Source organism: Dipodomys merriami, unplaced genomic scaffold (assembly GCF_024711535.1).
Source record: "Dipodomys merriami isolate MVZ:Mamm:240054 unplaced genomic scaffold, mDipMer1.0.p SCAF_8, whole genome shotgun sequence".
Taxonomy (NCBI): Eukaryota; Metazoa; Chordata; class Mammalia; order Rodentia; family Heteromyidae; genus Dipodomys; species Dipodomys merriami.
This window is the reverse complement of record NW_027206401.1, coordinates 16,214,819-16,229,798: the sequence shown is the minus strand read 5'-3', so window position 1 is coordinate 16,229,798 and position 14,980 is coordinate 16,214,819. Positions and strand designations below refer to the sequence as shown.

Genomic DNA, 14,980 nt, shown 5'->3' with positions numbered 1-14,980 from the left:
CCTGCACTGCCCCTCTGAATACCCATGCCCAAGAGGTTGTTCCCAAAGGTTCTGACTTTTCTGCAGTTAAATCCAAGGAAAGTTAAATCTTTTTGGTGTGCTAAGAATTCTGATACGACTTTAAATTAATTATATATTAATTATAAGTTAGTTGCGTTTTTCCTCTATTTTATTAAACTACAAATCATTAATGTAAGCTTTTAAATGCCAATCCCTATTCCAGACTCTAGAGATATCAAGATAAATAAATACGCTTGTCCCTCAGTGGTAGAGGGGGGTGTTGTAAGATACCACTTCCTCCCCCTAAAATAACTAACCACAATCTATGGATACTCAAGATCCTTATATAAAATGGCAGTTTTTGCATATAATGTCACGCACATCATCCCATATACTTTTAAAACTCTATATTAGTTATGATACTACATACAACACAAATTCTATGTAAATAGTTGTTCTATACTGTTTAGGAAATAGGACAAGAAAAAATCCCATTTCTACACATTCAGCAGTGATACAATTTTAAAAATATTAATTTATAAAATACAATGTAATACAACAATAATATGTATTATACACATATATCATAAATAATGTATACAATGCACACATTTATAAATATATATGTGTACATAATTTGTTCATGTCTCAGGCATTGACTTGGACCCCTGGAGATCAGGGCCTCGGGGTCAGGACACTTACTTTCCCTTGGCCTCAGCCTGGACCTGGCACATGATAGGTACTAAGTAAGCCCTGTCAAAGGAGAGAATTGGTCAGTCACTACTTGGTACTGGTCTAATATGCACACTAATTGATTGACCTAAGATAATAGAAGTTGTAGTTTGAATGTCACAATGCAAATTCTGCTTTAAAAAAAAAATATTATCCCCAAACCAGAAAGAGGTCTGAGTTACGTGTAAATCCTGATACTTTTGAGATCACTAAATCATGTTTTATAGCAAAGACTGTCCCTGGCCTAATTCACCCTCCACATGCTCCTTTCTCCAGAACATTAGGGATTCATATTTTTAACTGAGCTGGTGACCACCAAGAATAAAACAACAATGAAAACCTTGTATTACATCTAGCTATGACAAATGACTAAGTTCTGGCAAATAAACTAGAAGCAAAAGAAAGGTTGATACTGAGAGTTGACACATCAGGGAGGCACAGCAAAGGTCTCCCTTACCACCAACTGTTCTACTTTTTTCTGGCCTCAGTTTTTGGGTTTGGTGCTTCATGCCCCTGCATTTTTTGTGAACCACGAGGTGGCCTGAGAGGAAGGAGTGTCATGTGTGAGGAATCAAAGCAGAAAGAATGAGTTGGTTCTCTGATGGTTCAGTTAGCCCTGCAGTCCTAAGCTCTGGCCTTCTTCACATGAGACAAATAAATTAATGCCCTTGGGCAGCTATTGACAAATGTTTTTGTAAAAGGCAAAATACTAAATATTTTAGGCTTTGTGGGCTATGCAGTCTCTGTCACAACTGCCCAACTTTTGCTGTAGTCCAAAAGCAGCAGAGACAATACATAAACAAAGAATGACTACGCTGGGATAAAACTTTAATTAGAAAAGCAGGTGGCAGACTGAATTGGGTCCATAGGCCGGATTCCTGTCCTAAGGCACTGTGATTGCAAGTCTTTCAGATATAGATAGCTGTGTTTTCCCCTAATTAGTACATCTTATTTGATGAGATGAAGCTTGGTTTGGAAGAGAGAATCTGGCTAGGCTCTTGTTTCTTTCTTTCTTTTCTTTTTTTTTTTTTCTTAACATTTTTCCTTCAGTTAGGTCTGTCTTCCTTAGCTATCCTGATTTGGAATATGTGAAGTTCTGACATGTCTCTTTCCAAACTCTATGATTATTAAGTCCAGCTGACTCGGATCCCAGGTTTTTCTGAGTTTCTTTCAGTCCCATTGTGTTTAGTTTGGAGGTTTCCAGCAGAATATAAATGGTACAGACATCAGGTGTGTGGACATGGAAAATGAAGGACAGAAAGCAAGGCCTGTATAACTGAATGAAGAACAACACCACACTGAGAATCCTCCAATGTGTTTGAATTATAGGATGAAATTTTCAGGCTGGATGGATAGGTTTGGGTTTTGTTTTGTTTTTTTAATCTTACTCTGTTACCAGGGTGATTGTACAAGCTAGATTGATGTTTAACAGCAGGGCAAGAGCTGGTCTTGGAGATTCTTTTCAGCAAAGACTTTGTGTGATGCTGTTAGGATGTCTTGGCTTTTCTGGTCTGGCTCATCCTGTAAAAGGAGAACAATGCAGTTCGAAGCAGGAAGGGCAAATTGATTCCCCAGACCCGCAAACTCCAGCTGAATAGTAGTGACATGACGTGAGGTGCTCTTCTGGAGGATTCTGGGGCTGCATTGGAGTTTAATCAGCAGCAGACAGTGCTGGATGGCCAGGGTAATCCTCAAGGGTGTGGAGTGGGCAAGAAGATGGGCTTCCACAGGTCAACACTGGTGGTATAGAGTCATACAACATGCAGGCCAGGAAGGGCACGTAGTTTACATAAGTCTCTCCTCTGGTTCTTCATTCTGTAGATGGTTTTATTTTAGTAATGAAAGTAGCTCAAGTAGGGTTATATGACTAGTTAGTAGCAAAACTACTCTCTTAGAAATCAACACTGTGAGCTAAAGGCATGAGTCAAGTGGTAGAATATCTACTCATAAGTCAGTGGGGTTTTATGTTGTTATTGTTAAGTTTAATGTTACACTGCAATATTTAGTTTATTTGTTTTTATGCTTTTTATTTATTCTGTATAATTTCTTTCTAACATAGTACTTGAACCAGACTGTTAGTAGGATTTTTGCTTAGTTCCCACTATCAAACTTTCAGAGCACTTATTAATGGCACTTTGTGAGCCTGATCATTCAAACACGGTTACATTCTGTAAATCCAATAATTTCCTGTAGATAATGTTTCAAAAATGTGGAGTCATTTTCTGTTCCTTCTAATCAAAAGCTATGACTGATAAAGACATGTATCCCAGGAAGAGGGCTCTTAGGGAAGACATGCTCCAGGAAACAGAGAGAATTAGAAATTGATTAGCCTACATTATGTAGAACATTATGAAGTCCCATTGAAAGCTCCAGACTGGGATTCCAAAACCTCATCCACTCTGGTGATGAATCAGTTAAAGGCAGTTCTGTTTACCTGATGTCAGCTTCTTATCTAGGTTAAGAAGGTAGGTGACCACTGCCACTGATGAAGAAAAAGGATATGCAGAATTCAAGAGTCGAGGTAGTAGTAGGCAGGTGGCATTGGAGAACACAAAGAAGTAGAAAGATAAGATCAAATCTACCAGTACTTGCTTCAAAACAAAACAAAACAAAAAAATCCAGAACCTTTCAATAATCAGGTAGAAACTTTTTTTTTGGCAACCTTAATTAGAATAGAATCAAAACCAGCTGGGCCCCGGTGGCTCACGCCTGTAATCCTAGCTACTCAGGAGGCTGAGATCGGAGGATCGCGATTCAAAGCCAGCCCAGGCAGGAAAAGTCCATGAGACTTTTATCTCCAATAAACCACTCAGAAAACCGGAAGTGGCACTCTGGCTCAAGTGGCAGAACACTAGTCTTGAGCTAAAATGCTGAGGGGACAGTGCCCAGGCCCAGAGTTCAAGCCCCGCAACTAACCAAAAAAAAAAATAATAATAATAATCAAAACCCAAAAGAAAGCAACTCCACAAAGTTTAGTCATGTGAACATTTGAGTGACAGTCTTCGTTGAAGTCAGTGTGTTCAGGTCTCCTGGGAGGAGCAGGGCCAGTTTAATTGTGGAGATTCAGATTACCTGAAAATCCTCTCTCACACTGGGCTTTCCTTGCTTTGAGTTTGACACCTCCTGCACTGGCTGAAGTAGATTCTCTTCCTTGGCTGCTTGCCTCCCTACGGAAGTGTTTTCCAAGAGGACACTGGCTTTCCCATCTTGGTGAGCACTACAACAGTTCACGTGTTCTTCAACACCAAGCCTATGAAGCGAAGTTTAGCCCATTAACAAGATATTAGATCTTCATGTTCTCCCTGGCCAAGCAATCTTTTTTTTTTCTATATCTGTTCTATTTTTAATTTTACTATAAATCACTTTTAAGTAACAGAATTTATTAACTTTTGCATTTCAGAGTGATTTTTGCTTATCTAAGATTATGAAGACTTCTATAAGTGGGGCTCAATAAATCTTTAGAGTGTTCATAATTCTTCATCTAAAGTAAGCTAGTTTATTAAATTAAAAACATTAGCAATTAATCAACGACTAAAGATACATAATGAAAAGTAGTTTCTAACTCAGTAAAATTTCTTAGGCCCACTAGGTGCTTCATCATCATTTAGTCACTACTTAATTTTCCCCAGGTTCTCTTCTGATATTAGTTTGTTTTTTTTTTATTTAAGAGATAGCATTACGGGGCTGGGAAGGTGGCTCAGTGGTAGAGCGCTTGCCTTGCATGCATGAAGCCCTGGGTTCGATTCCTCAGTACCCCATAAGCAATAAAAAAAAAAGCTGGAAGTGGCACTGTGGCTCAAGTGGTAGAGTGCTAGCCTTGAGTTGAAGAGCGGAAGGACAGCGCCCAAGCCCAGAGTTCAGGCCCCACGACCGGACCCCCCCCCAAAAAAAGAGGTAGTATTACCACATTATAGGAAAATAAGGAAAAATAAACATAATCTATTATGCTGTCATTGTTACATTTGGTTTATTTTTTTCTGGGCTTTCTCAGTTGCTTTCTCTCTCTCTAAAATATTGTGGTAAATGTAATGATTCTGTTTAGCTTTTTAAAAAATATTTTTATTGTAAAGATACTGTACAGAGAGGTTACAGTTACATGAGTAAGGTAATGAGTACATTACCTATCGAACATTGTTACCTCCTCCTTTGTTTTCCCCTACCATCCTTTCCCCTTCATAGGAGAGCTCTATGTGGAGTCTTTTGAGGAAACTCCATACTGCTTTCCAAAGTGCTTGAACAAGTTTACACTCCCACCAACAATGAAGTAAGGTTCCCTTTTGGCCACATCCCCTCCAGCATCTGTTGTTATTAGAGTTCTTGATTATAGCCATTAGGTGGTATCTCAATGTTGTTTTAACTTGCATTTCTTTTATGGCTAGGGAGGTTGAGCATTTCTTCATGTGTCTATAGGCCATCCTTCTATCCTCTTCAGAAAAGTTTCTCTTTAAGTCTTTAGCCCACTTATTTCTTGGGCAGTTGTTTCTATGAGGATTTGTTGTTGGGGGATTTAATTTTTTTGAGTTTTAAGTATATTTCAGATATGAGACTCTTGTCCATTGTATGGCTAGTGAAGATCTCCCAATCTGTGGGCTTTCTATAGATCTTGCTAGCTATATCCTTTGCCATGTAGAAGCTCTGCAGTTTCATGCAGTCACATTTGTCCAACCTCTCTTGATTTGTTGTGTTTCTAGGTCTTTATTAAGAAAATTGTGGCCTGTGCCAAGGAGCCCTAGAGTTTCTCCTACTCCTTCCTGTAATATTTGCATGGTGTCTGCTTTGACTTTGAGGTCTTTGATCCATTTGGAGTTGATTCTGGTGCAGGGTAATATATAAGGTTCTAGCTTTAATTTTCTACAGGTGTTAAACCAATTTTGCCAGCACCATTTACTGAAGAGGCTGTCTTTCTTCCGTTCTATTTTTTTAGCCCCTTTATCGAAGATTAGGTGGCTATAGGTCTGTAGGTTCATTTCTGGGTCTTAAGTTCTATTCCATAGGTTCTCAGGTTCTTATGCCAGGACCAAGCTGTTTTGATTACTATGGCTTTGTAGTAGAGTTTGAAATTTGGTATTGATATTCCTCCAGCACTGTTCTTTCTGCTAAGGATTGTTTTTGCTATTTGTGGTCTTTTATTGTTCCATATGAATTTTTTGATTGCTTCTTCTATTTCATTGAAGAATGAGATTGGGATATTGATAAGTGTCACATTGAATTTGTAGAGAGCCTTTGGCAATATCACCATTCTCACGATGTTAATCCTCCCAATCCAGGAGCATGGGAGGTTTTTCTACTTCCTTAGTTCTTTTTCAGGTTTTTAAAGTTTTCATCATAGAGGTCCTTCACTTCTTTAGATATCCTAGGTATTTTATTTTTTGTGGGGCAGTCACAAAAGGAGTCGCTTTCCTGATTTCAGCCGCCCACTTCTTGTTACTGACATGAAAAGCCATTGATTTTTGAGGGTTAATTTTATACCCTGCTACTTTGCCAAAGTTTTGGATCAGCTTGAGTAACTTAGGAGTGGAGTCCGTGGGATTCTTTAAATACAAGATCATATCATCTGCAAAGAGGGAGAGTTTTACTTCATCTTTCCCTATTTGGATCCCCTTTATGTTTGCATCTTGTCTTATTACTCTAACTAAGCATTCTAATACTAAATTGAAGAGGAGTGGAGAGAGCGGACAGCATTATCTCATTCCTGAATTTAGAGGAAATGGCTTTAGTTTTTCACCGTTAAGCATAATGTTGGCTGTAGGTTTGTCATACACATCCTTTATTATATTGAGGAATGTTCCATGGATTCCTAGTTTCTCCAGATCATAAAGGGGTGTTGGGTCTTGTCAAATGCTTTTTCTGTATCTGTTAAGATAACTATGTGGTTCTTATCCTTGCTCTTGTTGATATAATGAATTATATTAATTGCTTTGCATATATTGAACCAGCTTTGCATCTCTGAAATGAATCCTGTTTGATCATGGTGTATGATTTTTTTGATGAATTGTTGAAGTCGATTGGCCAAAATTTTGTTGAGAACTTTTGCATCAATGTTCATCAAAGAAATGGGTCTATAGTTCTCTTTCTTTGATGAGTCCCTGTCTGGTTTTGGGATGAGGGTTTTGATGGCTTCATAGAAAGAGTTTGGTAGTGAACTTTCACTTTCAATTTCATTGAAGAGTGGGAGGAATATTGGTGTGAGTTCTGGTTTGAAGGCCTTGTAGAATTCAGCTGTAAATCCATCTGGTCCTGGGCTTTTCTTGGGTGGGATGGTTTTTATTGTTGTTTCTATTACGATGCTTGATATTGGTCTGTTACATTGGTTTAAATCATCTTGGTTTAGTTTGGGCATGTCAATATTTGCTAGAAATTCATCCATTTCTTCCAGATTCTGAAACATTAGCATAAAGATTTGAAAAAGAGCTAAGGGACAGCACCCAGGTCCAGAGTTCAAGCCCCATAACCGACCAAAAACAAAAACAAAACAAAAAAAACTTTCAATGCTTGATAAGAAATGTACTCATTATCTTGCCCATGTAATTGTAACCCCTCTGTATGGTATTTTCACAATAAAAATTTTTTAAAAAAGGTTTGAGAAGTATTCCCTTATAATGTTCTGAATCTTGGTTGTTTCTGAGGTGATCTTTCCATTCTCATCCCTGATTATATTTGGGTGTGTTCTTTTGTTTAGCTTTTTGAATCTCATATATCATATGCATGCCACCTCTTAGTGTCTCATGCCTCCTTCCCTATGGGTGCACAATATTCCAAACACTGCATTCTTTATTAATTTGCATTAGTCTGCTTTCTATCATTGTGATAAAATGCTTGAGAAAAAAATCAATTTAAATGGTAGGAAAGGATTATTCTTGTTCATGGTTTCATTGGTATCAGCCAACCCATGGTCACTTGACTTGATTGCTTCTGGGCATTGCAGAAAGCAGAAGGTGGAGCAGAACAGCTCACCTCATGGAGGGTAAGAGACAGAGAGATGTTGGGGAGAGAAGATGAGGGCTGGGCTGGGGTACAGACCCCAAGAAACCACTGCTTTCATCTGGGTCCTACCTCTTCCATTCCCATCAAACTATGAATTCACTAATGATGAGGCCAGATCCCTCGGGATCCTTTCCCTTCCCCAGAGCTCAACCTTGGAACATTGCTGCATTGAAGGCCAAGACTTCAGCATATAAATACTTAGGAGATATATTCAATCCCAACCTGTAACAAGTTGTGATTATTATTAAGGAATGGAATTTTGCCATTATTCACTGAGCTCCTCTTAGATATTTATTTATTCATTCAATCAAATTGAAATTTTTTTGCCTATTCTAAATTACTCTCTTAAACACTGTTTCCACAAACATGTTGATGGATAGAGGGCTTTTTTAAACATACTTTTATTATAGAAGATAGATTCCCAGAAGTAGGACACTAAGGATGTGGTTTGATCCTGTTTATAGATCAGTGTTTGTTCTCTAGCTGACATCCACAAGAGCAGTATTGACTCAACACCTGCTGCTGTGCAAGAAGGCCATCTCCCATCCTCTGGTAAATACTCACACAAATAGAAGGAACTACAGCATCTCACTGTTACCTTAGTATGTGTTTATTATTTTCCCTTTATTTGTAGTATGTATTAATTAAACAGATTAATAGGATTCGTTGTAATATTTTCATACATGTATATACTTTGATCCTATTACTAACAGTCTTTCTTATCCCCACATCTCCCTCATGCTTTTCATATTCCATAACCCTAATATCCGCCTTTACTTCCATGTAAATTCATTCTCTAAATTCTAAAGCAGAGAATACATGTAATACTGCCTTTGGCTTATTTTTGCTAAGCATGATGATCTTTAGTTCTATCCATTTTCCTGAAAATGACATTTCAGTCTCCTTGATAACTGAGTTCTGTTGATGTAACCACATTTTCCTCAATGCATTTGTCCATTGATGTCCATCCATCAGCCAGGCTGATTCTGTAATACGGCTGTTATGCAAGAATTTATGTTTCTAGAGGAAAAGGAACTATCCTTCTCAAATAGTTTAGGACACAATAGCACAGCTGCCATGCAGCTGGAAACAAGCTCCTTTCTCTTATTTTAGGTTTTTCTTTGTATGTCACCTAAGAGAAGCAATTTATTTGGCATCCTTGATTACCTTTTTCAGTTCACCACATTTTTTACTCTTTATATAACTATCTATCCAGTAGATTTACGTTTATGTACTCTTTCTCTTGGCTGTCTCACCCATCACTCAGCACCTTGACAAGTGTGTAGCCCACAGTGGGTGCTTTATTTGTATATGGATAATGCATCTATGAGCCAGACAAGTAGTCATCATCACCTCTGGTGTACAGGGGAAGAAACCAAAGCATAGAGAGGTTTAGTTAGCAACTCTTAAGTCACATCAGAAAACAGCAAGAACCTGGATTCAAACTCAAGTTTAACCAAGAGCAGGTCTTGACTAACATTTAGCCTCTGTCTATGGAACCATTTTCAACTCTCCAATGAGACGTGTATCAACTTGATAGAATACTAGTAAGGTGATGATGATGGTGATAATTATTGTTTATCCTCTGAGTGTTTACTGGGCTTTTCTTTGTTCATGTATGTCTGAGTGACAGGAAATCATTTTGTAGATACTTTCAGTCTTCCCAGAGGTCTTTCCATGAGACGAAAATCTCCTTTCCATTGCTGCAGCAACAAGTAAGAAAGCAGAGTGAATTCTTTCTAGCTTCCAGGTTGCAGAGTTAATGATTGACATTAGTTCTGAAATGATTTAGAGTCCTCATCTCACTTCCATGGTGAGCACCTAGTAAATCAATCACTGGTAGATAACTTTCAAGGTAGTTTACTTGCCACGGAGCTTTAAAGAATACTTTTATCATTGCTACGTGTAATGGTGATATTCTTTTGCTTAGCTAGTAGATAAGGTACTGCTCTTGAGTAATTGGTTTTGTCTTTGCAGTTGGCTTTTGTCTTCACTCGGAGAACTTTTCAATACCCATACCTTCTTCCCTCTCCAACTTGTATGTTATATTGTTGAGGAAATGATGAATGAACCCTCGGAACTCCTTAAAACCGACACCCAATATAAATCTGTTCATTTCTATTATTTGGGGTCTGTGGGTCCACACTGTACTGTGGTCTCTACTGGTGGCAACTGGCTGCCACCAATAGTATCAGTATTTGAACCTTGTGTGGCTCATAACTTTAAAGCTAAAGCTTGTATGGAAAAAAATGTGGTAGCAGCAGCTAATGTGTAGTATGTTTTGTGAGGCACCACCATCCTAAATCCCTTACTTGGATTATCACATTCCGTAGCCAGTAGTTTAACCTGGTAAAATAGGTATAAACCCTTTTTCATTTCATGCATTTTTTTCATTGCAACCTTAATGTGCATTCCCCACTTTCTAATATCTATCTTCCTCACCGATGTGACTGATGAGATATAGTAAATCTGTGTAAAGGGCTTCAAACAATGCCTAACATTGAACACTCAAGAAACATCACCTTCTGATGGCCATATTTCTTCCTTGATGTTCAAGAGATTCAGTATTTCTGGATGTAGGCTTACAGCAGAGCATGTAATTTTCTGGCTTAAATCAACTCACTGTACTACAGTAGACAGGATGATAAGGTAGTAAAAGCATTTCACTGCGAGAGACCTAAAGTCAGCTATAGCTTTGCCTTTTAACAGATTGTGAATAGCCCAGCAAGTCCCTTAACTCCTGAGGGCTTTGATTTCTCATTTACAATGACATGTGTGAACCTGGTGATCTCTGAGATCCTTTGCCCCTATATATCTTCCCTGTCTTCCATGACTTGTCTGTCACTATTACTGAATATCATAGATGGAGTAATTGGGGGGGGGGGAAGAAATAGAGCTTTATTTGGTCTGGCTATGAGGCTGGGAAGTCCAACAACATAGTGTTGGAATCTGCTGAGAGGCTTTTCGCTACATCATAAAATAGAAAAGCACATCACACAACTAGAACTGGCCATACTCGCTCATGTCTGTCTTTTTCTAAAGCCACTAATGCTTCCATGGGAACCCTAACCTTTGACCTTGGTTACTTTCCAAAGACCCCTTCCCACTACCTTCAACCTCTTTGAGAGTGTTCAGTTTCCAACACAAGAGCTCCAGGAGACACACCCAAACTGTAGGATTTCCTCAGATGGCTCCTAAGCAAAATGTGAATTTGACCATAATGATGATTACATCTCTATATTTCCCCATGCAATCCAATGTTAAAGAGATCCCAATTACCATAGTGGAAACTGATGTATTAGGAAATATTTAGTAAAAAAGATTTTTTAAAAGACCCCCCTCTAGGGCTTCCTTTTATCTGCTTTCCCAACTGTCATAGCCAGTTGGTTTAGGAATATTTAGGGAAAATATAGCATCAACTGCATTGGTGGTGGTATTTGGGTTTGGTTTGTTTGTTTTATAAATCAATGGTTTATGATCACGTAGAAGGTGATGTATTGTGGTGAGAAGTATTGGCTCAGGAGTCAGGAGCCCGTAAGTGTTATTCCAGCCTCAACTCTGCCACTGTGTAGTTCTCTAGCAAATGACATTGAGCTTTACTGGGCCTTAGTTTTGTCAATGGTCAAGCCATTTCTGGAAAAAAAATTCTAAAAAATTATTTCTTCCAATTTTCAAGCTCTCTGCAGCCAAGTTCTTCATGTGAAAACAATGCTTATATGAAATTCTATTGACAGGAAAGCATTTGGTCTCTCCTTTCTCCTTTCTTTGCCAAGGATAATGAGGGTTGGTGTGGAAAAAAATATTCTGCTGTGAAAAGGTTCATTCAGCCTTTTCTTAATAGATCAAGTGGTTGGTATTTCTGCTGGCTTCTGAAATACATTACAAATCACAATCTGGAAAAAGTTCCACAGCAACTCCAAGCCTTCCTGCTGAATTTGGATATATCTTTAGGTCTTACTCTGCAGCTCATCCTTAACAACTGACAAAATATTTACTTTGCTCAGTACAAAAAAGGCTAACATTTTCCAAAATATTAAACGAGGTTGGATTCAGAACACAGACAATGAGGCAAAAAGTTGGACCTCTATTTGAAGCCATGTCGTTGAATCATTTTCCAGAGTGCCATAAGAAATAGAGCCCTAGTGGATGTTTGTGCTCCATGGTAATGGTGAAAATGGGAGAAGCCAGCCAGCATCTGTCTATATATCCTGTGCACATCAGCGGTTCTCACACTGGGCTATTTAGGTGAACAACATCAGCATCTTCTTGCCCTGGTTAGAAGTGCATTCCACCACTCATCTCCGCCTCCTGAGTCAAAATGATTTCAGATATGGCCCAGAAATCTATGCTGACATGATCCCCCAGTTAATTAAGTCCAGATAACTTGGGTGTTGATAAAAGTTTGAGATCCACTGTTTTAGACCTGTGAAGTCTACCAGCCCTTATTACCTCTCACTTGAAATTGTGAAGCACTGAAAAGACTTGTAACTAAATTCTCATTAATAAATTAATGCTTTTTAGTGTAAGTTAAATAAAAAGTTGGGGGTATTGCTTTTTGAAATGCTTTTCCCTCTCATTTGTTTCTTTGCCTCCCAATTCCTTCCCCACCACCACTTCTTTACATACATATATATAATATATATTATATATATATATATGATACTGTACTGAGCAGTTACAGTTACATGAGTAAGGTAATGAGTACATTTCCTATTGAGCATTGTTTTTCCTCCTTTGTTTTTCCCCTTCCATCCCTTCCCTCCCCACCACTACTTCTTGCTCCTAGAAATAAGACATGTGCTATATTTGTTTGTGTTTAGAACAGTGAGAACATACTGTATTTAGTTATCATACTTGTATGAAGCTAGTGATTTCAATTTAAAATGACCTGCATTGATGAAAGTGTGTGTGTGTGTGTGTGTGTGTGTATTTGTGTGTGTGTGTGTGGTGTGCCAATACTAGGGCTCAGGATCTGGGAGCTGTTCTTTAGGTGTTTTGCTCAAGGCTAATACTTTACATCCTATGAAGGAGAGTTGCGAAGCAGCAAATACACCTGGCTCCTGCCTCTTGACTTTAGACAGTTATAATAAAAGAGGAGCTCAATAATGTCTGTTGACTGAATGAAAATTACGTTTTCCTTCCAAGTTATTAAACACTTTCTCTGCCATCAAAAGTAGCAAAAAAAAGTAACCAAAAGTTCCTAAAGAATGTGACAAGATTTGCTTAATGCCATAAAATAGGGTCTGTTTTGGAGAAAGCTTCATGAGCTGCCAAGAAGAATGTGTACTGTGTAGCTGCTAGGTGAAATATTCCAAAGATAGTGGTAATTCCATCTAGTCTATAGTGATGAAAGTTTCTTTGTTGATCTTTTTAATTTATCTAGATGATCTTTCTATTGATGGAAGTAGCTTATTGAAGCCTCCCACCATTGCCATGCCGGGGTCTATCAGTGCTAGTATATTCAATAGTATATGTATAATGATATTGGGTATGACAACATTGGACGCATAAATGTTAACAACTGTTTTCTCCTCTTAATGGATTACTTATACATATGAGACAGAACTGAAATCTACCAACTATTGCCTTAAAAGGGGGAAAGGAAGGGTGAGTTAATGGACTATAGCAAGTTGTCAAAACACTATACACACCTATGAAATTTTCACATGAAACTCCATTGTGCTATTAACAAATCCTAAGACTATGACAAGAATTTTTATTTATTTTGCCTCTTTAAAACATGGAAAATATTGATCAAGATTTTAAAACATTTAAATTAAAAGTAGTGGTGGGGCCAAAGGGGGGGTAGATGTATAAGAGGAGGAAGTAGGGGTAGAATGAAGTCAAAAATTTCTGGTATATCCCACCGAATTAAGAAAAGTAATAGAAGGTGTGAATCAAAGTGGAGTGAGAATGTTGAAAAGGGGTAATGCTGACCAAAGAGCTTGTTAAATGGCACCTCTTTTGTATAACTACTTTAAGATAATAAAAACTTTTAAAAATTAGTTATTTAAACATGGTAGTAACATAAATTTTCTAAAACTACCCAAGACTTTTTCCCGAATCTTCACATTAATAGTAATTATTTGATAAGAAAAAAATAATTGGTCAGAAAGACAAATTTTATGCATTTAGTAAAAATCCAGCATTTACTTACAACTCAGGATGTAGAAAATATTTAAACTTGGGTCTTGACTATCTGGCCCCTAAATTCCAAGATATTTAGAACAATTTGACTTGCCTCTGCCCCAATTTGAAAATCAGATTTGTATCTGATTTGTATCAGATTGTATCTGTAATATGACTCCACTGGAGTAAGGTCAGGTCTGGCCAGCGCCATATTGGTCCCATGGTGTATGGTAGGGTCTGGCATCTTGTCTTCATGCTGGGGGAAGGACCTCCCCTCCCCCTCTACCCCTCCCCCCTTCTCCTATTACTCCCCCCCTCCCATCACCTGCCTCCCAGGTAATGGGTATGCCCAGAACTCTGGAGGCAGGGGCAGGCACTTGGCTGATAGGTTACTGAATCTATCAGTCTAGGGCCTGGAACTGGGAATTTCCTGAGGATCTGCTCCCTGTGCCTACCTATTTAGGCCCCGACCAGCCTAGCCACTGGACTCCATGCCACATGTGTCTCCCTGATCATGCCCTACCTATGTCCTGCTTCCTGGCTGTCTCCAATCATCATGGAGTTCCAATTCAGCTCTCCATTGGAGCTGAATTGACTTGTTGGTATTGTTTTTATTATTTCTTTCATCTTTAGCATGTTTCCTGGCTGTGTTATGTGTATTTGCGTGCTGCAGGCCTTTGTAACAACAGGCGGCCTGCAGCCTGTTAACTGTATAATAAAGACTCCAATATTCTACATTTTAAAATGTGGCTTCTGGGATGATTTACCTTACAACACCACTACCTTTTGGCATATTTGTTTTACAACTATAAAGGCATAAAGTTGGTTAAGAGAATATCTGTGTTTAAGGCAGTAACTTTATCAACTTTACTTATTTATTGAATGTTCTCATTGTTATTATAAAGGTGATGTACAAAAGGGTTACAGTTACGTAAGTCAGGGAAAGAGTACATTTCTTTTTGGACAGTGCTCATCAACTTTAAAAGAAAGTTTTGATCTGAATCTCTACAAGAATGGTGCCCACTTGCAAAGAGACTTTGCAATTGCTTGTGAATCCCAATATAATGGTGCCCCAGAAAATCCATTTTACTTTTTCCATTTCAACACTTATCCGCTCTTTGGACTTACAAAAAAA

General features: G+C 38.3%; 1 protein-coding gene across 3 annotated transcripts in view; it reads left to right on the top strand.

The window, feature by feature from the left end:
* Aig1 (androgen induced 1) overlaps positions 1–14,980 on the top strand; it is a 216,818-nt gene that overhangs the window by 111,207 nt on the left and 90,631 nt on the right. The gene's annotated exons all lie outside the window — the stretch shown is intronic.